The sequence below is a fragment of the Hylobates moloch genome, unplaced genomic scaffold (genome assembly GCF_009828535.3).
Source record: "Hylobates moloch isolate HMO894 unplaced genomic scaffold, HMol_V3 SCAFFOLD_5, whole genome shotgun sequence".
Lineage (NCBI taxonomy): Eukaryota > Metazoa > Chordata > Mammalia > Primates > Hylobatidae > Hylobates > Hylobates moloch.
Window position 1 is genome coordinate 120,143,722 of NW_026652280.1, and position 26,136 is coordinate 120,169,857.

Sequence of the window (26,136 nt, forward strand, 5' to 3'; positions counted from 1 at the left end):
TGATTATTACTGGATATTGAATTAAAGAGACTCACCCCTGGTAGGAGGCCAACCAGACCACCAGAGAGAGTGCTCCCATTTTTGTTATGCATTCATAGCTCTGCTTTATTTTCCTATATATTTCTTAAACAAATAATTTCTTCTACTTCTCACCAAAGAGGAACATGACTGAATGTGTTAAAACAACTTAGATGTCTAAACCCATAATTCTTATAATTTCAATTTCTTATACTGAAAATGTAACAGAAAGCTGATTTAGAGCCAGTTGTAAACAAGTGATTTCAAAATAACTAAGGGTCAATGTAATTAAATCACCTAACAGATAGAACTCATTGCTTTTTAGAATCTCCATATGACATTTATGTCACTAGGCTTGCAGGCCTGCAAATCTTAACTCACAATGGAGACTTTTCAATGCTTATATTCTGTTTATCATAGTTAGTTGACTCCCTTTCAGCAAGTCTTCTTACCTCCAGACTCTCATTTTAATCCACTGCCAAACTGTTAAAATCAGGGAAGGAGAAGTGCTGTATTTGAATTTTTCATTAAAGAAAACCCTTCTTTTTTTTTTTCTGGCAAAGTAATTTATAGAGCCTGGAGGGGTGAATTTGTAACAGTTTACCAAAGTATAGTTGCAGATACTTCTAGATTCCTTTCCTTATCCCCTCACTGATTTGGTATAAATTTTTATCAGCATCTACTATTCTGCAATTCTTCAGGGACCTCAAGGAGGCATTCTCCTGAGAGAGGAAACTGAGATAAAATATTGGAACAATGAGAAAACAAGACACAATCACCACACCAGCATTAGTCCTTCATGCTATGTTCATTCATCTGCACATTCATTCGTTGAATAAATACTTGTTAGTGTCTGCTGTGCAGAACACTGACGGGCGGAGGTGAGCAAAGACACAGCCAAGGTGCTCAACAGCAGTGGGAGAGGCCAATATGCAAAAATTCCTACTGTACCCAAGTCACAGAAAACGTCCTTCCTGCATATTTGATCAAAACCTTTATTTTGGAGGAAACAAGCTATGTGTGAATGTATGTTTCCTCAAGGCCGGAATTTCCAAGGAAAGCTGTACAGAGTGACCGAAGGATGGACTCAGCTTCTGCCTCAGTTCTCACTAATCACAGATAGGGCCAAACATCCAGGCTAAATGGAAAAGAAATGAAAAGGAAATGGCTCAAAGGTGCCCTAGACTAATGTAAACAGAGAAAATGTTGAGATAAGCTAAATAGATGCAAAATGATTTTCATTTTAAAAACTGCCAATTTAGAAAGAAATAAGCACAAGGAGCTACGGCTAAGAATTATCCTCAGAGAATACAGGGCGGTATGATAGAAAAATCCAAGGAGCATTTATAAAAAATGAAAGGAAAATCTATATATAGTCTTTTAACTTCATAGGGAAGGATGGGGGACATAGATTGTCATAAGATTGTGAAGGATTTCACTGTGTAGCTAGATGGCTTAATCCACTCGAATTTGGGGGTTGCTTCTTTAATAAAGCCATCCCTGTAATGAATGGACCTTTCAGCCTCCACAAAGCAAAAATGGCAGGGAGTGTGTCAACCTCCAACAAATTGTGTGGGAGGTCAGATGATCGATAAGAAGTCTCTCTCACTGTCACCTTAAAGAGCAATGGCTACAAAAATGTGCACCAGGGTGGAAAAACGGTAGTGGTGAGGGGAGAGGGTGTGGCTAAGAATTCTGAAAAATAGAAGTGCGTGTGTGTGTTTGTGGGCGTGTGGGTGTGTATTCTATAGGCAAGAAGGAAAGATGGTGGCATAGATCTGTTTAATCAAATAACAAGAGAGAGCGAGGACTATAGATTAATCTCCTGTCATCTACTGACATCTGTCAAATACAAGGTAGCTTAGAACTATAATTCCTTGGAATGTTTCAACAAACTATGATCAGAACCATAAGAGAAATAGTATAATACATTTTTTTTAAAGACATGAAACTTCAGAACATTTCATCAAGATGTGTTTGGGTCATGATTGATTGTATTATAACATTTCTTTTTAAAAAATCCCAACAATGGTTACATACAAACCTCAAATTTTTGAGTACTCAAATATGAAAACGAATGTTAAAATGGATTTTTTTCATAAAATTAATAAAGGCAAGTGCCGTGAGCATAACTCAAATATGTCTTTCCCATAAGGAATATCTGGGATTGCCTCAGGTTATAAGGCTTGTAAGGAGACAAGAAATGCTAAGTGGGAAGTTACATTGTACAAGCCTAGGAAAGAAATTTTTTTAACTTGCCTTGTTAAGGCTAATTAGCATAGATGAAAAGAGCTAGATAACTCAGAGTATTCATTAGCTCCCTCACTCCACTAAGCAAACTCCCCAAAGTGCTAATATCTTTCCTACTACATTCTTAAAATGTTTCATATTCACTATTCATGATTCACACTTTGAAAAGACCAATTTCCTGATTAATGCCTAAATAGAAAGACTATAAAATGTCTCAAAAATTAGCATTGGCCTCAAAGGTGTAAAACTCCTATTGTAAAGGCTTTGTAAAGCAAAAAAAAGAAAAAAAGGAAGGAAGGAAGGAACGAAGGAAGGAAGGAAGGAAGGAAGGAAGGAAGGAAGGAAGGAAGGAAGCTAACCTAGAACTGTTATTAGCTTTTCCCACACACCCACTCACTCTCACACCCACACATCCTTTCTCCGAAGAACTGTGGGGATGCAGTCACATTCTCAGAGTAAATGTATTGAGATTTACCACATTTCAAAGCTTCAGGGTTTTGTTCACTCTCATTCCTCTTCACAATAAAGACAATATTGATTCCATAGCTTTTCCCTCTCTTTTATCAGAATTGTTTGCACAGTAACTCACACATGAGTAAGTGACCAACTTTGCATTATTTGTGCTAGATAATGATTTCCATTCCTTTACTACCAGATCCTCTAATGGGCTGATTTCTCAATTCAGCATCACTATGGTGGTTCCTCTAATTACAGACGTTCACAGCTAAGAATAAAGTTGTGCACCAGCGAAAAAGTGTTTCATCTCTGTCCACTACCAACAGATGGTAACCAATGGATTATGAATAATCGTTTATTTGTCTTTCTCAACCCCTTTCTGGGGGTGAACGAAGAGATTGTTTTTCATTTGCTTTGTCTTCTTCTAAACAGAAGACAAATACACTCACAGAAAAGATGAATACCATTGTCTCAAGTCAACATAAGCGATTTTCAATACCTTCTAATTCATGTATTTCTTTCTCAATTTCCAGCTACTACCTTGAGTCATTACAATTTATTATGTCACCATGATTATGTGGGCTGCAGCCAGACTGATTCTTCTACTTTGATCATGGCAATCCCTTGCCCTAAAACCTTCAATGGCGTAAAATATCAGATAAAATATAAACTCCTTTGTTGATCGTTCAAAGTCCACAATAGTTAGACCCCAACCTACTTTTATATTCTGTTTTATAACAATAAAATAAATCTCTATATTAGCCAACTGACCTATGCTTGTCTCCCTGACACATTTTAATCTTTTGTGACAAAATATCTTTTCTACTGCCCTCTTCTCCCTGAACTGCCCTCATTACCCACAAAAGATTCCATTCTGGCCTCCCTAAGTAGTGAACCTAATCGTCCTCCCAGTCTCCACTCATGTGTCCCTGTCTTTCTAAAGTCATTCAGATTTCATGTGATTTACTAATCGTGTTACTACATGTGTAATGGCTTTGAAAAATACCTTTATAAGACTTTTAATGTAAATATATATATCAGAAAAAGTCTTTGTAACGTTTAGCTTCAAAATATGTAAACAGCACTTAGGTACATTAACTGCCAAGGGCCTTAGCTCATATTCTTGTTTTGTGGTTATTTTAAGGTGTATCTTATTTTCCTCAATCAGAGTAAACTCCTAGAATGTAATTTTTCTATAGTTAACATTGCCCAGGCAGAGAACCTCATACGAACTTTGTGTTTACCTTACATATTACAATGTGGAATCCACAAATGATATAATATAGTTGTTATCTTTTTAAATAGCAAATTGATCATCTAAAATCAACAACAGGCTTGAAAGTAAAATATTAATACTTATTTAAAATCTTCTGAAGAGCTTTTTTTTTTTAATCCTGTGAAACATGCAGACAAAGAGTTTTAACTGCCAGCGTTTTCCACCTGATGTTAACAAATTCCCTTATTGCTATCAAATTGGCTACTGGAAGTTGTCTGGTATTTTAAGAAAATCTTAGATGCTTACAAAGCATTTATCATATTTGTGATTAAATAATCATTTTTATGTTTGTCTAACATCTTTATTCCCTACTAGACTATCCATTACATGAAGGCAGGGATTATGTCTACTTTGTTCATTTTCATATCTCCAGTACTTAGAATAGTACCTGGCACAGGACCCAGGACCTGGTAAACATTTTCTGGATCAATGAATTAAAGAATAAATAATTTTTAAAAATGAATGAATTAAAGAACCAGTAATATCAACAGCACTCCTACTTCTTTGGGTTCTGATCCATCATAACTGTACCACTCTTCAGATGTACTTACCTGGGCTGCAGCTTTAGTTCACCAAGGTCTCTAGATCCTTTTCCTTGCTTTTTTCTCTTGCCTATGAACTAACCTTGGTGAGTAGTCCCAGCTGGGATCTCCTTTCTCTGTGTAAAATATTGGCTTTGAATCAGTGGCTTTCATTTATCAGGTTTGTCAGGCAACAGAAGCAGTAGAAATGCCAACGGAAGAAACCAGAGCTGTACGTGTGTGGTGTAGAAGGGGAGTACTCACCTGACTGATTTCTTGGGATCTCTAAACATCAGCATCATGACAATAGTATTATTTGGTAATAATGGTGGGGATTATTCTCTTATTCCGGAGCCTAGAGGAGCTAGATGGGAGAATGTCAAACAAGAGTAACTCAGCCCTGGCATTCTCAAAAGTAATGTGTTCTTGAAACACGTGGTTTTTAATGATGGTAGTGACTGCTGTGGAAGACCTTGACCAAAAGCCAGAGACAGATGCTTCCACGGGTACGTGACTCCAGGACTTTCTTTTGTCTTATTGCTGATGCTACAACTGAATATCATGCTATGAAGGCTGTTGTCACGACTACAGCTATTGTTGGTGGCAGGGTAGACCCTCTGCCTGCTGTAGAACATCAGAGTGAAATGGGGATCCCATTATCCCTACATTTTGTTTCTGAGGTGAGTGTGAAAAGAAGTCCCAAAGCAGCCTCAGAAAGTAGCCAGCAAGAAGAGGATCATCTTCTCTCCACCCGCCAAAGCCTCTTTAGAGTTTGTATTGGCAAAAATCACTCTTCTCAAGGTCAGTTCAAGTAGGATATCTGGAAAGCTGGGAGAGCAAAAAGCTCATTCATTTTTATACGATGTTATCACAGAACACTAGTATCGTGAGAGGATCAAATGAGTATTTTCACTTTTCAATCACTGTTTACTGTCATGAAGAGACATGGCCAAAATTTTAATTTTCAGTGTGTGTCTTCTTGTGCATTCCAGAGTCATATTTTAGATAACCTATAATTTGCATTCAAATGAAGAGAATGAACCATTTGTACTATCTAAGCTCTGTGGTGTCCCTCTCACCTAGGTCACTATTTTTAGCAAGTTTCTGACTTATTCTGGACTCTGAATCAGTAGGATTATAATTAAAATATCAGAATGCTGAAATCTATTTATGACCCAAGATATACAGAAAACTATAAAGATTTTTAATAATTATTTAAAGAAGAAAAGTAGAGACCTAATCAAAAGAAATCAGTCTGCAAAAGATATATGTCATCTACGGCACACACATCTCACATACTAGAGAGAAATAGTTGACTGGTATTTGAACAAAGCAAATAGTAAGATGGAGATTTTATTTTGCGGAGGAGGAACATATAATGAGGGTAAAACAGAAGTAGCAAATGTAAATTATTCATTCCCAACAGAATAATATTTTAGGAAGGAAAATTAAAGAGAAGAGCTTGAGGGAAATGACCTAAAAAATGAGTTCTAATAGGTTCTGGATTTATATCAATGAAAATTATCCAAAATAATAAGTTCAGAGTTAAACTAAATGATTTTAAAGATATTTTCTAAGTCTAATTTAGATGGTTATATGGGCTAGTAAATTAAAGCTGTGTTACATTTCATGCCTTACACATGCTTCCTAACACTGGTGATCCTTTCAGGAAACCTTGTCAATTTATTCCTGTTATTTATAGCACCGAGCTTTTTCCAACAAACACACTTGCTACCTTGATCTAGTGGGCACTTTAGTGTGAAAGAGCCAGTAATGCAGACGGAAACAGTTTGAAGTTTAACATTACAAACTGCTCTGGAGCTTTGATTGAATAAAAATATACCGGAAAAAAACATAGCACAAAAATAGAAAAGAAAATTGGAATAATAAAGTACTTACAATCGTAATGGTTTTATGATTTTTAAACCCAACCATTTTTACAATGTATTTCTTAAGCCAGCATTTTCTAATAATTTACTTTCCTGCCTCTAGTATCAATCAAAATTTGGTCATCCCCATTAGAGAGCTGATTAATTTTTAGGACTCCTTTAAATTATTGCCTTACTTTATTTTCCATTTTCCCTTTGGATTTGTCAGATAACGCATGCATTCTCTCTAATCTCACTTTTTTCCCTTTCTCCAAGGATTAAAACAAATAATAACAACAACAGCAACAACAACAAAAAGACTTTATTCTCTTTGTATGAAGATGGCTACACTGTCAGACCAAAGTCTGTTCCTCCAGATTGGGCCGGCCAAAGTGGGCTCACTGCGTGGAATCTGAACTCTCCCCCTTGTCAAAGGCATTCAGTGAAGCGGCCAATTGTACCCTGTGGAGATGGGCCCTGAGTTCAAATCCTGCTCTGCCACTTGCTTGTTTATGAACTCAAGTGAGTTATTTAATTCCCACACCTCAGTTTTCTCATTTGGAAAATTAGGATATAATAGAAGCCACCTTAAACAGGTATCTTGTGAGGAAATTAATTCATGGAAGAATGCTGGCATGTTCAAATTGCCATGAGTGTTTGCTGTTATTATAAACTATGCTTATGCATGCCACTAAAAAGGATCTAAGTTTATACTCCAGCTTTTTTTTTTAAATAAAATGCAATTTAAGGAGTGTATTATAGAGGTGGGTTTTTTGGGGTCACTTGTCTGAGTAGATAAAGTAACATGCTTTAATTCAGAGATAAACCTGCATTATTTTAATGTAATGACAATTAGTTTTAGTAATATCATGTTTTTTTTTTTTTTTCTCAACCACTAATAAAATGAAAAAAAAAAAAAAAAAAACTCTTAGAGCCATTAAAACACTTAATAAGACTTGCCTTGGGCAAAACATTAAATAAAAAAAATATAATCCGAATAAGAGCATTCAGTTTAATAATATTCATCCCATAAACCCAAACATAGATGATCCTATCTACACAGGGCAAGACTGCCGATACCATTTGTAGGTTTAGTGATTAACCCCAGAGTGTCTTTCGTATAATGTTTTAATCCCACATGTCCAAAATTTTAAAATGGGAAAGGAGCTCCTATTATCACTGATGATGTCCTAAATAATAAAATAACCTTGGAGGAAAGAAGGCTTTCTGGGTTACCCTAGGCCTGAGGCTCCTGAAACAAAGGAGAAACATGAAAAGGAAAACTGGACTATTAATGTGGAAATGTAGGATACTTTTTCATTGCTGAGGTCATTGGAAGAATAAGATATTTTGGTTGTGGGAAATTCTAGCAAGCTGCATCTGTGATTTTGCTCTCTGCCATGCCTCTGCAGGACATTTGCTTACCCCTACTCTGGGTCTCTGGCTAACATGTGGAAGGGTTCTCTCAGCTGGAGTCCATGCAAAGAGGGTTCTAATCCCCCCACACAGTGCCCATCCACAGACCCCCATCTACATGCAGGGATCGAATTGGCTACATAGTTTTGGATATATTCACAATCAATTCCAAATCAGGTGACTGGAGCAGCTGTGTAGCATTTCAGTTGATTCATTAAGATATACAAAATGACCATACTGATAGGTTTTGGTCTTTTCATTATCTTAAAGAAAAAAGAAGTAAATCCTCTAGTTCCAAAGAGCTGACTGCGAAGTTGAGGCAAAATATTAAAGAGATGAAAGGCATTCTTTTTATTTTCCAGTCTATACTTCAAATATAAAATAAATATTTGGAAGGACACGTATCAAAAGTCTACTTTTCTCAAATATTTCTCTAGATCTAGCTGTTCTACAGTCTTGGGATACTTTTAACAAAAATATATTTCAGTGATGTTTCCACGGTGACCTCCTAAGATTTTTTCTATTTTGAATATTATGAATTATGATTTAAACTGGTTTCTAAACTGGTTCATTCAGTCCAAATGACTATAAAGGCAGGTAGTTAATATCATATAAATAGCACACAATCTCTTTTTAAATATTGTTTACAATTATTTTTTGGAGCATATTTACCTTTCTAATTTAGCATGATAAAAGATTTTCCAGCAGGTAGTTGAGGAAGGAAAATAGAAGTCAGAGATGCAGACCAGAAAGAAAAATCTCCATATTATCAGATAAGCAAAAACATTTCAAAGTCAAATCTGTCAGAAATGGAAGCCAGCTCAGTTTGGACAATAAAAAAAAAAAACAATTTGGACATTTTGACAGGTATAGGAAGGGCATAAAGTATGGCTGATTAATTCAGTTAGAATTTGATACTAATTGGACAGAAGTCATTCTCTTGATTAAATCCTTCACTTGCTCTCTAGTTTCTGCAGGGTAAACGCCAAATGAATGGCTTCCAAAGCCTTCCCCAACAGCTTCCTTGCCCTGTCTTCCTCTCCCGCTCTCTCCTCTCCTCCCGTCCAGGCTCATGGAACTACTAGAGCAAGGTTCTCTCTGCAGCTGCCTGCAAATGCGGCATTCTCTGCCTGGACATCCTCCCCTTAGCTCTTCCTTTCTGAGAGCTCTTATTCTGCCTTCCCTTGGGACACCTTCTGTTACCTCTCTGGGCTCTGTTATGCTAACTTCGAATACTCTTTATGTTAATTGCTTGCTCCTTTGCAGGTCCTCTCACAAAATCTTGAGCTCTCTGAAAGCAGGAGTTATGCCATCTATTCATACAGAAAATAAAAGTATGCGGTGTAGAATCTGTGTAAGTGTTCAATAGTGCATAAATACATTTGCTCATTGACGCACTGACTGAATGAATGAGTCCAGTTAGCAGTTCATTGCTCCAGAAAACACCAAGTCCTCACCACCCTGGTTACCAGCTTCTGAGAGATATCTTTGGTTACATGAGGAAATTGAGAGGCCAGTGGGAACCTCATGGCCCATAAGAGGAAAAGACAATTAAAGTAAATTGTGTGTTGGGAGTAACAATGGATCAATAAAGTCATTTTCCTCTTAAAAGGACAGCCACATTTAGCCATCAAATAATTACAGAGAATGTTTGAGGTGTGACCATAAAGTAACGTAATAACTTTAATAAACAACACATGAAAACTAGTTTCGTTAACTTAAAATCACATTCTTACAGATGCATTGAATTTGTTGCTTTTACAATTAAAACAATAGCTTATGAACAGCCCAGTGAGGTTCCAAACACATATTTTCAACTTTCTCAAAACACTTATATTTTAAGTATAATAATAACTATAAGCAATTCATTTTAATAGAATAGGTTTTAGTTGTAAAAGATACAATTACGTGTGAATAGGCTAAGAAAGGAAGGGTATCAGGGAATGCTATGAAAAACAGGGCTCATTTTTCAACATTCCAGGCTATTTCTAAATGTGCTGAACTTAAGTTTTCAAACCAGAGAAAACTTGTTACATAGGCATCTTTATCCCCACAATAGCCTCAGTCCCACTGTCTGTCAGAATCCAGGAATGTGGGTGGTAAGTTGAAAAACTTGAATTACTAGAATTTTGTATTAGACTGGAACATAGACAGGTATCTTCAAAGAGACAAAAGGGCAGTTAATGAGAAAGAAAGATGTTTAAAAAATTAATTCCCATCGAGTTTCAGCTTTCAAGTCACACAGGAAAAGAAGAACTTAATCAAAAAGGCCCTAAATATATTTTCATCTGGGCTAATGCATTTCCTTTTATTTCAGTCTTTGCACCATTGTAGTAAGCCAACCAAATCACAAACAACCGCTCCATCTCTCATCCTCTCATTTATCACTGTCCTAATACCTATGCTCTTGGCTGCTTCTCCTTTGGGCAATGACTGTGTCTTTATGGAGGAAAACTATCTTTGCCATAATAACATGATAGTTATGATGTTTAATAATCTTAAGTTCAAAATGCTTTTAAATGCTAAAAACATTTTATGTTTGTAAATAGCTTACCTTCTGAAATCTCAAGCTACAGAGGGAAGACTGATTAAAACATGAGGCAACTTTTATTTTATTTTAATTATTTTACTATGTTGGTTATTTCCTTCTCATTTGCTGGGATGCATATTAGTTATAATGCTTCCTTAGTTTTAATCTATAGTATTGAAAGTCCTAGGCATTTTCAGTGCCCTACTTCTAAGTATTTTGTGTAATTGTGTTGTAGTTGTTTATGAATATAATTAATAGATGTAAGTATTAAGGTCAAAAGACTAGAAACATAGAAAGATTATTTAGTATTTCTCTTCTGGACAAAGGTACAGTATTTTTGGCAGGGATGTATGAAGCCTCTTTGAATACTGAAACTGTTTGTCTAATACCGCCATAAGCATTCAAAGTCACAGATAGGTATAACACACAATCATGAGCAAGCAATGTATTTTTGTGTCCCCAAATGGAGAGATTAGCTCAGTCTTTCACTAAACAAAAGTCTGTTCTATTTTTAATCCTTAACTCATTTTTTTTTCTTTCAAAAGTACTCTTCTATTTAAATTTGTTACGATTCCCCATTGCACAAAATCCTATTATCGTAAATCCTTTCCTACTGCAGGCAGTCACCCCTTGAACACAGTAGATAATGCATGCTCTTATGCATCACATAACCCCATGAAGTTTCCTACAGCGAGGCAAGTGCCTCAAAGGGCAGTGGTGTGGATTCTTCAGAAGGAGCCCGGGGAGCTCCTGAGCCCCATTGCCAAGGCAGACTCAAACAGCAGTAGCAGCAGCAGTCCTCACGCGGCTGCTACTGGGAAGTGAGGTACATGACAGTCAAGAGGTAAAATGAACACAAAGTCACCAAGACTTTGTTATTTTAGCTTATTGGATACAGAGAAAATCTTGGGAAGTGCTTATTCACCTCAATTTTACAATCCAACTGGTGTGCTGGGTTTTCAGATTGCATAGTTCGTATTAACTCAATTTTATCATCAGTTGTTTCTCCTAATATTAAACAGATCTGATGGCTACTCTAGCCACCACTGTAGGTGTTTATTTAAAGAACACATTTTCCTCAGTTGGTTCTCCATTTTACAGCTTTACTGGAGCATTCTCATGTCAACCAAGCCCCCTGGGCTTTGAGAAGTGATGAATCCTAAAAGGTATTTTCCCCACAGAAACCACAAGGTAAATGTAAGAAGCAATCGATCTTCTAAGCAGCAATCAGGCAACCACTTAACGAACATACTAGACAAACAAAATAATTAATCTAAGCACTGTCCCGAATAGTAATTAATCTAATCCGCTTTCAGTGATGTGTTTGTTCACTGTTCACTATTTTGTTTCGTAGTTGTCATAGTTAAAGGTGTCAGAGACAGTACAAACGTGTTAACCAGTTTAAAAGAATACTAATTTCGAGAGGAAAGTGTGACACAAATGTTTATGCAATGTGGGATGTTGGCTCCTTTGTTTACAGAGAGGAACAACACATATCAATGTCAGGGTAAAACAAAAAGGACAAATGGTTTAAAATAAAAGAGGAAACAGGAGCAACACTGTTAAATATCAGCAAAGCCATTAAAGACCTGAGACAATTATAAGGCAATCTAAACCAATAATTGCCTTCTGGGGAAGGGCAGGTAAACTTCATTATAAATGCCCAACAAATGAAAATGAAACGAAATGAGAAATAGAGCCAAAAGAGTACCCTTCTCTAACACCTGTGACACACAAATTGGTTAGAAGAAAGAGTTGGCTGATTTTCTGGGGAAAATAGGTGACAAGGAAGTTATTCTGAGAATTTAGAATAAAAGGATAAAGATACATTCCTTATTAGCTGTTTCTTTACTTGGATTCCAAATTCAATAATTTCAAATGTTATCAGCTAACTCTTATCATTGAACTTCACCTTATGTCATGAAGACCAAACCTTTGTTGGAGTGTGGCTGCCCTCAAGAGTAAAAAGTCACCAGACTGCATTTATAACAAACATGTGGCTCAGGAATGTAATGTACAGTGGCATTAAGGCTCAATTTAAGTCAGACTCTACTGAGTACCAGCAGCTTTCTCAAGACTGTGTTTCAACCCATGAAAGCTGAGTGAAACCACCTTAAGACTTGCAGGTCTGTTCTGGAAAATATCCATTAAATTAAGAGTGGATTTCGAAATAATTGGTTACGATAGGTTTCCCTGGTATTCTTTAGTGCTTCTGGAGTGGCAAAAGAGAGTAAAGAAAGCAGGCATTCTGCAAGAATACACTAAGATATATCTTACTCCAGTAAAGACGGTGACAGGATCCATGCCTATTTTGTGGCATCTGCACTGTGCCTATGCCCATCTCTGGTAATGATAATATTCCCCACCCACTGCCCCTGTAGGAGGGATATTCTAAGTAATTATCTTTGTATCAGATAAAGCTATAGCTTTGACTACAGCAACTGAAATAGAAGGGGGCACTTAATCTAGGGAACCAAACCATATTCCACCTGAGCCAGTAAAACACTACTTCCTAAGAATTTGGAATTCAGATACCAAGAGACTGTGTTGTTAGTTGTAGGGAGCCCGGATGCAAAGCCAAGTGATATCCAAGCAGTAATCAGCGTCTTAGCAAACTCAATCCACTCATGTGCAAGAAGAATATGGGGAAACAGCAAAACTGAGCAGAGAAAGTCAGTCTGCTAAGAGAACTAGGGAAAGAACTCAGAAGCAGACTAAAACAGTGTGAAATGGCCTAGAACAGACAGAAGTCTCAGCCTAATCCCATGTGGCCTAGCTGTCTGCAATTTCCTGTTCTTAGATATTGGCATGATTACCTGTTGGAGACATTCAGTAAACATCAGGCTTGCATGCACTGGTTTCTGTGACTTTCGGTACAATACATTTCTTGAATTAGGAAAGGAAGAAATCACCAAATTAAAAAATCTGGGACCAGACATACAATTAGCAAGTGGCAAATCAGCAAATGGCTTTGAAAAGGACAATGCATCATGGGGCTACAGTAAAAGATCCCATATAAAAGTAGGTGCCAGTGAAGACTTTAATTTGGCCTGAACAAAAGCAACAATAATAGAAAAAATGTATAGAATGCTTATTATAAGCGAGGCATTCTTCTAAGCAATTCCATCTATGAACCATTTAGTTCATAACATCTGATGCAGATGCTACTGTCCTCATTTTACAGATGAGGAACTGATGCAGAAAGAAATTGAGTAACATACTCAAAGTCATACAATTAGTAAATGGATAGAAGTAAACCATGGATGCTGGTTCCAGAGCCTACTCTCTTAAACTAAATACCTTTCTGTTCTCAGTATTTTGGTATGTAGGCTTTCCTCTGCCTTTAGGAGCCCACAGATTATAGGAACAGCGAAGACTGAAAAAGCATAAACTATGCACTTATGGATAAAACTAATGTGCTTAGGGACAAATAGTGGGAGGAGAAACTGGAGAGGTCAGTGGGAACAGTAAGACAACAGTGAGACAAAGTAAGACAACAGTGGACAGGAAGGGCCCTTACTGTCTAGCTTCTGGCCACTGAGAATTCTAAGTAGTGAAGTGACATGATCAGAGTTGAGTTGTAGGAGACTGGTCTGATAGTTTCAACTAGAGACACTAATTTAGATGCCAATGTACTAGTCCAGTTAGAGGTTTTATGGCCAGGGAATAGAAAGAGAGAGCGGATGCTAGAGGTAGTGAAGATGCAGAACTTGTGGGATTTGTTAACCAATTTGTTAACTAGATGCAAAAGTGAAGGAGTGGCTGAGAGGTAAAGTTGATTCTGGATTACAAACCTAAGGGAATTTGAGAATGGTGATTCCAATTTTTAAAAAAAGTTTAAAAACCAAAAAGGGGAATGGGTTTGGCTGGAATACAAGTAGAGAAACAAAGATTAATTGTGTGTGAGGGCGAGATAAGACGAGTTTCTACAAAGTATATTTGAGGACCCAAACTGTTAATACAAACATTTACTCATCAAGGAAAGATTCTATTATGCACATTTCAGCCTTTTCATTAAGATATGGATATATGAGCAAGATTTTAGTAAGATTTCCTTTAAAAATAGTGTTTAAAAGTTTTGGCACTTAGGTAAATTTTTCAACTAGAAGAGTCAGTCATGCAGAATGTATTCTTTTCCCCGTGATTTGGAATGATTTGAAGCATTACTGCATGAAATTTCTTCATGATAAAGGTATTCTTTCAACATTTTTTTCTTAAAATTTATTTCACATGATTGAAGACAATAACAAGATATAAAGAATAAGGTAAGAATAACCATGCATGAAAATAAATTTTATTAATAAAATATAGATGTTGTATTTAAACAAATACAAATTTGCCAGTGGTAGTAAATCCTCTGAAGGGCATAGAGTGATGCTACCAGATTCCCACTTCAGAACCAAGACACCCACTCCATCAGTTGCCTGGCGGGTTGGCTGCTTTCAGCTGAAGCTGCCTTGACCAAGGTCACCCTATCTCTCTTCCTCTCCAGGAGCAGCTCACTTCCAATGACTGGTTGACGCAGGGGTACAAATACCTGACCCTCTTACCTGGATTCTGGACATCTCTGAAGGGCCGAGAGTTAGGTTGAAGGCAGTTTTGCAAAGGTATTACAGCTCAGCTTCTCCTTCTCTCTTCTTCCCTTTTTCTTTCACAGTTGTCTTTCTTTTCTTTTTTTTTTTATTTTTTAATTATTATACTTTCAGTTCTGGGATACATGTGCAGAACGTGCAGGTTTGTTACATAGGTATACATGTGCCATAGTCAGCACACTAACACAGGAACAGAAAACCAAACACCGCATGTTCTCACAGCTGTCTTTCTTGAGAGCATTCCTGAAGGCTGTCCTGGGCTCAACCCTCAGGGTTTCATAGTGTTTCCCAGGAGCACACCTGCCACACCTTCCTTTGTGTATCAGTCACTTCCTCACCACCCCCCACATCCTGGCAGCAGTAACCACCATTCTGAATTTGGTGTGTATCATTTTCTTTTTTTTTTTTTTTATTATTATACTTTAGGTTTTAGGGTACATGTCACAATGTGCAGGTTTGTTACATATGTATCCATGTGCCATGTTGATTTCCTGCACCCATTAACTCGTCATTTAGCATTAGGTATATCTCCTAATGCTGTCCCTCCCCCCTCCCCCCACCCCACAACAGTCCCCGGAGTGTGATGTTCCCCTTCCTGTGTCCATGAGTTCTCATTGTTCAACTCCCACCTATGAGTGAGAACATATGGTGTTTGGTTTTCTGTCCTTGCGATAGTTTACTGAGAATGATGGTTTCCAGTTTCATCCATGTCCCTACAAAGGACGTGAACTCATCATTTTTTATGGCTGCATAGTATTCCATGGTGTATATATGCCACATTTTCTTAATCCAGTCTATCGTTGTTGGACATTTGAGTTGGTTCCAACTCTTTGCTATTGTGAATAGTGCCGCAATAAACATATGTGTGCATGTGTCTTTATAGCAGCATGGTTTATAGTCCTTTGGGTATATACCCAGTAATGGGATGGCTGGGTCAAATGGTATTTCTAGTTCTCAATCCCTGAGGAATCGCCACACTGACTTCCACAATGGTTGAACTAGTTTACAGTCCCACCCACAGTGTAAAAGTGTTCCTATTTCTCCACATCCTCTCCAGCACTGTTGTTTCCTGACTTTTTAATGATGGCCATTCTAACTGGTGTGAGATGGTATCTCACTGTGGTTTGATTTGCATTTCTCTGATGGCCAGTGATGATGAGCATTTTTTCATGCGTCTTTTGGCTGCATAAATGTCTTCTTTTGAGAAGTGTCTGTTCATATCCTTTGCCCACTTTTTGATGGGGTTGTTTGTTTTTTTCTTGTAAATTTGTTTGTGTTCATTGTAGATCCTGGATATTAGCCGTTTGTCAGATGGGTAGGCTGCAAAAATTTTCTCCCATTCTGTAGGTTGCCTGTTCACTCTGATGATAGTTTCTTTTGCTGTGCAGAAGCTCTTTAGTTTAATTAGATCCCATTTGTCAATTTTGGCTTTTGTTGCCATTGCTTTTGGTGTTTTAGACATGAAGTCCTTGCCCACGCCTATGTCCTGAATGGTATTGCCTAGGTTTTCTTGTAGGATTTTAATGGTTTTAGGTCTAACATTTAAGTCTTTAATCCATCTTGAATTAATTTTTGTATAAGGTGTAAGGAAGGGATCCAGTTTCAGCTTTCCACATATGGCTAGCCAGTTTTCCTGGTGTGTATCATTTTCATACAGTTCTTTATATTTTTACCAGAAGAGGTTTCAGTTTTCTACGTTCTTTGTGAAGCCATCTCATTATCTTATCACTTTGGAGACCTCCTTGGTTAAAATAATCAGTGAATTAAATCTATGAAGACAATAATAATCTGGACCTATGTCTAAAGGTATACATTTGTGCCAAGGAAGGCTTCATCAAAGACTGTAGGTAAATGTAGGTAAAGAAATAAGTTTCTGATCCTTTTATATAACAAAAAAAGCACTTCTTCCTGCCCCCACACTGCATGGGAGACTGTTACCATGGGGAAGAACCACTGGAATGAATTGACTTACAAATGAATATCTCTGTTAGTACCTGCTCTTCTCCCGTGTAAGCCCAGTGCATCTGTTGGTGAAAACATGTGATGCAGAAAAATACAATAGAAAAATGCATATTATGGTAACGTTTCCCAAAATACATCTCATAAAATGTTAGTCCCATAGTTTTTATTTTACAGGAAGGGTCTTTGTAGTCATGTAAATTTGTAAAACTCTGAGTCAAACGATGTGAAGTAAGCTCATTTTATCAGGAATGTGTGAAGTCCTTAACGTGCTAATATACAGTGTGGATTATTAAGAGAAAGAGATTTTATGTAGTTCTCTCAAAACTCATATGAACACAGAACCCATTTTTAGGGTGGTCTCATCAAAATAACACATTTGGGGAACTTCTAGGAAACAATGCAAGTAATAGTGTCTTAAGAGATAATGTCCAAATACACATATAGTTACCCAAACTAACTTTTTGTTTTTTTGGTTTTTTTTTGAGACTGAGTTTCACTCTTGCTGCCCAGGCTGGAGTGCAATGGCGTGATCTCGGCTCACCGCAACCTCCAACTCCCAGGTTCAAGCAATTCTCCTGCCTCAGCTTCCCGAGTAGCTGGGATTACAGGCATGCGCCACCACGCCCAGCTAATTTTGTATTTTTAGTAGAGACGGGGTTTCTCCATGTTGAGGCTGGTCTCGAACTCCTGACCTCAGGTGATCCGCCCGCCTTGGCCTCCCAAAGTGCTGGGATTACAGGCGTGAGCCACCACGCCCGGCCTTACCCAAACTAACCTTTAAATTATTATTATTATTATTATTGAGATGGAGTCTCACTCTTGTCACCCAGGCTGGAGTGCAGTGGCGCCATCTTGGCTCAGTGCAACCCCCACCTCCTAGGTTCAAGCGATTCTCCTGCCTCAGCCTCCCAAGTAGCTGAGATTACAGGTAGCTGCACCATGCCCGGCTAATTTTTTATTTTTTATTTTTTTTGTATTTTTAGTAGAGATGGGGTTTCACCATGTTGGCCAGGCTGGTCTTGAACTCCTGACCTCAGATGATCCGCCTGCCTTGGCCTCCAAAAGTTCTGGGATTATAGGCGTGAGCCACCACTCCTGGCCTAACTTTTACATTTCAATCAATAATAATAGTTAGAGTTAAACCTCTGATGAAGTAAACCATGAACATTCTTAAAGATTTATAAGCCAGATATACATACAAGTATCCCTGTGCCCATTCATGAAAGAATAATATGAAATTCAGTACTTTGGGAATAAAGAACAGTCTTACATTTTCACCACCCTCCTGGACTTGGGATGTTACCAGAATAAGAAAGTTGTATAGTAACTGACAGGTTAATAAAATCGCTTATATTGTGATCGTCATTATAGATTCAGTGAACTCTACTTGATGGCCAAAAGCAATGAAAAATGCTTGTCTTAAATCACAGAAGACCTGAGGACAAGTGGGTAGTGAAAGTATGCATATGTAATCTTAGTTTCTTAGGAAGATTAACTCCTTGTTACCTCTCATGTCTGTTGAGCACCAAATTTGTAAAGGCAGCTACAAATCCCAGACTTTCCTAAACCCAAAACTGGCTTCACCACCTGCTACTCCCTCTAGATATTGGAGAAGACGTCGTATTACATAACTGAACCTAATAACACTGTGACATGATGCTGCCACTGCCATCATCGAAGTGATCATGAATGAATCCTCACCATTCTCATTCAGGAGTCAAGACCCCAAACAGAATGATCTGGTTAACAAAGGCAAGGTCACAGGACTGAGCCCCAGCTGCCAAGAGGCCTGAAAACTTTTATTTCTCTTTCTTAACTTCTGACTTGGAGACAAGGTACCTTATTACAATAATACTATACACAGTGGCATTTTCCATTTAAATAGAATGGCATGTTGGCAGTGGGATTGCTAAAAAATAAAATAAAATAAAGAAAAAAGTCTACTACCGTGGCAAGGGATCATTTTGAATGACCACTCCTAGTTCTGTGGGAACTCTACAACTATCTAAATGAAGTAACAAGTGTAGTTGGTGAGTCTGAGCCTCTCCATTCACTCTTCACCTCATCTGTGCAGCACCAGACTGACTTCACTGCACTGGCTTCACTTGAAAAGGTGGGTGTCAGACACATATTAACTGAGCAGAGAACCACAAAGCTTCTCAAGGTCTGGATAGCTGATGGAGCCCACAGCTGAGATTTGCTTCACTTGACATTGATATTGGTTTTTTGTTTTTGTGTTTTATAAGAGAACTCATTTGTTAGGAGTAAATAAGATCTTCCCCCTTACGTGGCAAATGGTTGGCTTTACAAGTTTGACATTCAGGAACCCGACAAAGAAAAGCTGATCATGTTATCTGGAGGGGAGGGAAAAGGTCAAGTTCTAAGATTGGGACCCAAACTCACAGTATTCAGGCAAAAATTGAAGAGAAGGTCCATGTTTTTGAGTACAGATCTGTCAAGAAATCACTAACACACACTGAAAGACGTTATTATACCCACTTTACAGAAGAAGAATCAGAGTCTTAAGTATTTGAAGTAACTTGTATGACCTTGCATGATATACTCATCAGTAGTAGAGAAACCTGGCCTATCTAACTCCAAGCTCCGTGCTAGCCATTACACGATCTTCTTAGCTTGTTTCTCTCCTTTTCATCACTCTGTAACCTCATTTTAAACTTACGACTGAAAGAGATAGAAACACAAAGAAAAGACCAGCTAATTAAGTAATGATTATTTCTAAGCAGGATTGAGGGTGCTGTTGTAGCATGATTAATGGTGCCACAAGTCCCACTTATTATTCAGGAAATGACCAATTGCATGAGTGCAGACGTAATGTCTCAGAAGGTTACAACTATTCTTATGGAGAATTACCCTTTCGGCTTCTTCCACCAGAGCCTCACGGTGGTCTCCTCAAATGTACTTTAGTGAAAAATCAAGTAGGAAGACAGCCTCATCTCTGAATCCGCTGGGTTTCTAGGGTGACAGCCACATCCATAAAGCCACAGAGAAGTGGCAGAAAGTGTGACATGTCTTTATAGGAATAACCCAATGCCTGGCTGATAGCTGTAGTTCTCACCAAGAAAGGAAGCATACGATGGCTATTACAATTTACATATGGGTGTTGTGTATTATGAAAAATTAGATTTACTATATAAATAAATTTAACCTCTATTATAAATGGGATCTTGGATTTTATGTAAGATTCACTGAAAAGCTCTTTTAAGTAGCCAGTTTTCCTATTATATTTATATTTTTTATAACTTACTATACAGGGGCTCTGAGATTGCAAAATTTAAGATTTCAGCATTAGTAGCTACTGCAATAAAAAATTAAGCATAGGTAAAACACTTTTTAAAATTATAATGTATATATTATATTACAGGAAACAGGAGTAGATGAGAAAAATCAAATGGAAACTCAGCCACTCACTATTATGACTACTACATCAATTGAGGTTTAAAGGTATTTCCCCATTGTAAAACAGGGATTAATACATTTATAATAGTATCCTTTAAAAACAGTTGCATTTAAGCTTTCCTTTCCCACAAGGACTTTTTTTTTTTTTTTTTTTTTTGCTTAAACAAGGAGAATAAAACTCTCATATTGACTTTATATTGTATAGTCTATTATTAATAATTAAATAAACTCAAGCCTGTAATCCCAGCACTTTTGGAGGCCAAGGCGGGCAGATCACAAGATCAGGAGATTGAGAACATCCTGGCTAACACGGTGAAACCCCGTCTCTATTAAAAATACAAACATAATTAGCCAGGCATGGTGGCGGGTGCCTGCAGTCCCAGCTACTCAGGAGGCTGAGGCAGGAGAATGGCATGAACCCGGGAGGCGGAGCTTGCAGTGAGCGGAGATCACACCACTGCACTCCAGCCTGGGCGACAGAGCGAGACTCTGTCTCCAAAACAAAACAAAACAAAACAAAAATAATAATTAAATAAAATCTTCTATAGCAACAAATGTTTTTAAACTACTAATCTAGAGATGTAAAATTTACTGCTGATATATATGAAATAAATTTTGTTTTAATAAGAGAATTACAAGGATACATGTCATTTATTGGGCACCTCGTATGATTCTGGCTTTAAATGAGGCTGTTTATTCATTATAACATGTAATAGAACCATTTTTGGGATAGGTATTACTCCCATTTAATAGATGAGAAAATAGTGACTTAGTATTAACACCTAATTAAAAAGCACATGGGTGATAACATGCAGCAAGCCATTCAAATCTTGATGTGTTTCTGTGACTCTTAATCCCTATGCATTTGCTTTTCACCCTTGGCTACATAAAACAACTGCAATGAAAGTATTTTCCTAGATTAACATTCTGTAAATCATTCCAATAAGTAGCATCAAATTAGACTAAGAAAACAGCATTGATTACAAACAATAGTAAAAGCAAGACAATAAATATGAATAAAAAGAAATATACATAAATGGAGAAAAGCAAATTAAACTTGAAAAATCATTTCAATTTAAAAACTAAGCAGCAGTAGCAAGAGCAGAGATTCTTTTTTCTTATAATAGCCAAATAGGCTGATGGCTCATTTCTTTGTACAGCAACATTCTGATTTTTCTCCTGAAGCTGGAAATGCCTATTTACCAGAATGAGAAAAATACTTACACTTATATAAACTGCAGTGGTAAATTATGCATGCTCAATTAATCCACAAGTATAGCCCTGGGTTTGCTTAAGGTTTTTCAAGCATAAGTTGCAGGTGCCATGCTGATAATTTATCAACCCCTGGATTTTTAGTCATCTATTCAGATTAGGCTGATAGTGTACGAAGTGTTTATTGTTTAAAAGGAATTTGCCTGGATAAATTCCTGCCGCTGTCCCTCCCCCACCACATCATTCATTATTGAGCTCCATAGATGTGAAAGATGGGTCTTTTTTTGATACAGTTATGGGTCTTTTTTTTGATACAGTTCCGAGAAAGTTCTGTTAGCTAACAAATCCAGCCCACAATAAATCTTCTTTATTTACTGCTCACCTGGCTATGGCTCTATCAGTATCAGCAGGAGAAAAGATAAAATCTTATCAGTGAACTGCGCTGACACCAGATGCAGTTTCGCTTTCAGGACTTGGGGCATGTGAATTGCACACTAGTTCTATCAGGCTCCAAAGTGATAGCTAAATTCTCCAGTGCAAGATGCACAGTCCAGACCACGCCACAGTCAAGTCCTGCTGTTCGCGCCACACTCTTCACCTCATTCAGAAGATCTGTGTATGTCATGTGTAAGAGAGAGAGCTAGACTGGCAGACAGACAGACAGACAGACAGACAGAGAAGAAGGGAGAGAACACCTTGAGCTGGCAGGAGAGGGAGGAAGGAAGAGGGAGACACAGAGAAAGGAAACTCAAAAATATAACAATATACAAAATTACTGAAATAATGGACCATTTATTCCATAAGATAAACTGGAAACAGAAATACAGAGTGGAAAAATTTAAAGCTCGAACATGATCTCACATAATGGCAGTGTCTATTAGGGAATAAAAGGGGCCTATTATTTCTAAGACAGCAGCATCAGTTTGTATGGAGCAGCAGATGCGGGCACATAATACAGGATACCTCACGTGGCACATTTCAGAACAAGCTAAAATGATGGGGATTTGGAGGGGAAACCAAATTGTCAACACTTTTTACTTTTTCAGAATCATGAGTTTTAGAAGTTACAGGCAGCATAAGAGAAAAATAAATCGTTCGAACTTTTAAGTTGTATCTATTTTATTAGTACTTTGTCTCCACAGGATAAGCAAATGTACGTAACACTTCTACTCTTGTTTATTGGTTTCTATGTATATAAAGCAAATATTTAAAACTAAACAACAGGCAACCTTATATATAAAGTTAGTAACCTATACATTAGCAGCAATGATAGGTGTATTTTTCAAATGTGTTTATTATACCAGCATGTTTTTAGCTTCCAGCAATTATTGCCACGGATTGAAAGATGCTCTATTGCTAAGGGGTTAATTTGCCTCCAAGTTTGTTAGTAATTTCATTTTTCATTTCAAAATAAAACAAAATCTCCTAACTTTTTCTGTAGCCACTTTACTTCACTAGACAAAATGCCTAGTTTTAACAAAATTTGAAAAATAATATATTTAAAGAGTGAGGGCATAAGGAACTGAATAGTTTTCTTCTATCAGTGTATCTATCCTTATATTAAAATAACTCGAATGCATAGAGTCATATATTGAAAAAAAAAATTCTCAGTCTCTTGAGACATAGCTCCTTTCCCTTTCTCTAGAGCAGCATAAGAAGCCAGCTGTGGTAGCACACACCTGTAGTCCCAGCTACTGGAAGGCTGAGGCAGGACAGCTTCAAGGCTGCACTGCACACTACGACTGTGCCTGTGAACAGCTGGTGCACTCTAGCCAGGGCAATACAGTGAAACCCCATCTCAAAAAACAAAACACAAAAACAAAAAAACCCCAGCACAACCAACTTATACAATTCTGTCATTGAAATATATTCTATGTATAGGTACATCAAAATATTGAATGAACAAACCAAGGCATTTAATAGTGGCGGGACTTTTCTTTTTCATTCAATATAGCTTGGATCTGATCTTTTAAGCTGGCAAATAGGATTCCATTTTAAGGATGTGCCATGACTTATTTAAATAGTCCCTATTCATGTTCATTTAGGTTATTCCTTGGAATTCTGCAAGCTTGAAACATTTTTAGAGCCAACTTTTGGGTCACTTTTTCTCTTTCAAAACTTTCTGCTTTTTTTTCTAGCAATGTTCAAATTCAATTCAACCACTGATGTTATAACAAGTATAAAGCCTGTACAGGAATAGCTGCAAAGCTACAAGGAGAAACATGCCACATGGAATATAAATGTGGGTAAAAAATATTTTGTATAATTTTTCAAAGGAATAAAAGTCAAGTTCACAAGTTATAAGGATTTTCAACAAACCCCTTGATGCTCTGATCAAGCCTTAGAAATTTAAATCAAAAACCCTCTGGCAACCTTACCTCTAAGTAATCAAAAGCTCACTTTCCCTGTATATGACATATTGACATGTGCTAACCTCTTACTCCAAAGAGTTATTTCTTCTCAAATAAGACTTTTTATTATTTTGTTCTCTGGTTGCATTTAACTCTTCAGTATAAAAATTTTTCCCCTTTAAATTATAAATCCAACAAAACAAAGGTATGTCTAAAGCACAAATGTTCCCACTTCAGCAGCTCAGTGAGCTCCAGCCACAACATTAGGGAGAGGAGGTGGTCAAGTGGAGAGAGGGAAGAGATCTTTTGTTTACTGCAGCAAAGCAAGTCTTCCTATTCATTTTCTATATAAAAATACAGCAGCTACTTTATAAGTATAGCACAAGGTTAGGATGAGAGTGAGTCCAAAGCTTTAGGCATGTTCATTTTGTAGACCGCAAGTGTAGGAAACACAAACTGGTTTGCCGTTTTATCTAACACATCTTACATGGCATTATCTGGTGTTCAGTAAAGCTCAGAGGCTGATCTGCAATTGTTATACTATTTAATACAACTATGTGGTTGGAAGACTTTCTCTTACCACAGATTCCTAAGGGCTTTGAGTTAGATGGTATTTGGATATACTTCATAAAAATTTTTATGTAATATATGCATATATAGAGAGAGAGAGTGAGAGAGAGAGAGAGATCAAACATATTCTTTTTTTTCCACTCTGTCACCCAAGCTGGAGTGTAGTAGTGTAATCTTGGCTCACTGCAATCTTCACCTCCTGGTCTCAAAGGATTCTCTTACCTCAAGCCTCCCCAACCACTCCTCTGACCCCATCCCCTCACCCCCACTCCTCCGAGAAGCTGGGACTACAGGCACACAATACCATGCCCAGATAATGCTTGTATTTTTGTAAAGACAGGGTTTTGCTATGAGGTCCAGGTGGTGTCGAACTCCCGGGCTCATTGAGTGATCTGCCTGACTTGGCCTTCCAAAGTGCTGGGATTATAGGTATGAGCCACCATACCCGGCCTAAAGATCAAACATACTCTAATATATGTATGATACATTTCATAATCAAAACTTTAAAACGTCTGTGAGCACTGTGATGCAGGAGATCACAACTCTTTTAAGTCAGTTCAAGATTTTTTTTCTCGAGAAGTTAAAGTAGAACCGATGGTTCAAGATTTTAAAGACAATTATATGATTCCCTCTCCACTTTTTTTGCCCTAAAATATGTTCCTGGCATCAAGTTGTCCCCCGAATTGAATTAAGCAATCAACTTTTTAAAAACATGGTATAGTAGTGATGCCCTTGTGCCAATGACTGCATTTTCTTGAGGGAACAGGGTATTTCAGATAGAACTGTAGTACAACTATTGGCATTTTGTTGCTTTGGTCACTGATGCTTTGTCCTGTTTGAGTTGTTCTGGTTGTAGGATGCATGATTTAGTGCAGGACTCTCTAAATGACTTTTAGTAGGGTTAAAACACTGTGGTTTATGGTTAGCTTGTTCTTGGCCCCTTTACTAATATCCTGTCACAATGTGGAATTCAGTTATATTTGGACATTGTATAGAACACATTAACTGAAGGCTAATTTTTTTTCTGTATAGTAAATATTACTGCTTCCTCCTTTCCATTTATACCCAGGCTTGGCTGTTCCAGGAGGTCTCCTGTCCAAGAACCCATTAGTAATTTATCAAAAGAGCAAATGTCATTATGCAGGAAGCTAAGGGAACTATTTTGCATTTGATTTCTGGTTTTGATAACATTACTATTGATTTAGTATTCTCCAGCATGACATGGGCTAGACACAACATATCACTGTACTTTTGAACTGTCAATCACAAATGATCCAAAGCTTTCCAGAAGAGTAGAAGGTCCATGTCACAGCCTGAAAACTGCATTTTATCTGAAATTCCTTAGTCCAAAAATATTTAGTAAGGATCTGCTTTATTACTATTAAAAATATTTTTAATGAAGAAATCTCAATAGTTACTCCCAAAAAGTAAGGGAATCATGTAATTAGTACTTCAAAAAAAAAAATCCGAAGTGACTTTAAAGAAATTTGTTTTAGATCTGTCATCTCCCAAAAAAAGAAACTAAGAAACTAAGAGTACAGAGCATAGGTTAAATGAAGGAAATTCACATAATTTCTGACTAACTGAGAAATTCAGCAATTTTTCCAGCATATGGTGGCAAAATTATTTGTTAAAAAATTTTAATTGGTTAAATTTACATCAATCTTCACTACAGAAAAACGTAGTGTGTTCATATT

At 37.3% G+C, this 26,136-nt stretch overlaps 1 protein-coding gene and 1 long non-coding RNA gene across 7 annotated transcripts in view; both read right to left on the bottom strand.

The window, feature by feature from the left end:
• LOC131383534 (uncharacterized) overlaps window positions 1-4,760 on the bottom strand; it is a 32,718-nt gene extending 27,958 nt beyond the window's left edge. The window contains exon 1 of the long non-coding RNA XR_009213674.1: window positions 4,552-4,760. This is a non-coding gene — a long non-coding RNA (uncharacterized LOC131383534). The remainder of the gene's footprint in view (window positions 1-4,551) is intronic.
• The window catches only part of NTNG1 (netrin G1), a 348,354-nt gene that overhangs the window by 220,540 nt on the left and 101,678 nt on the right, over window positions 1-26,136 (bottom strand). The window lies entirely within an intron of this gene.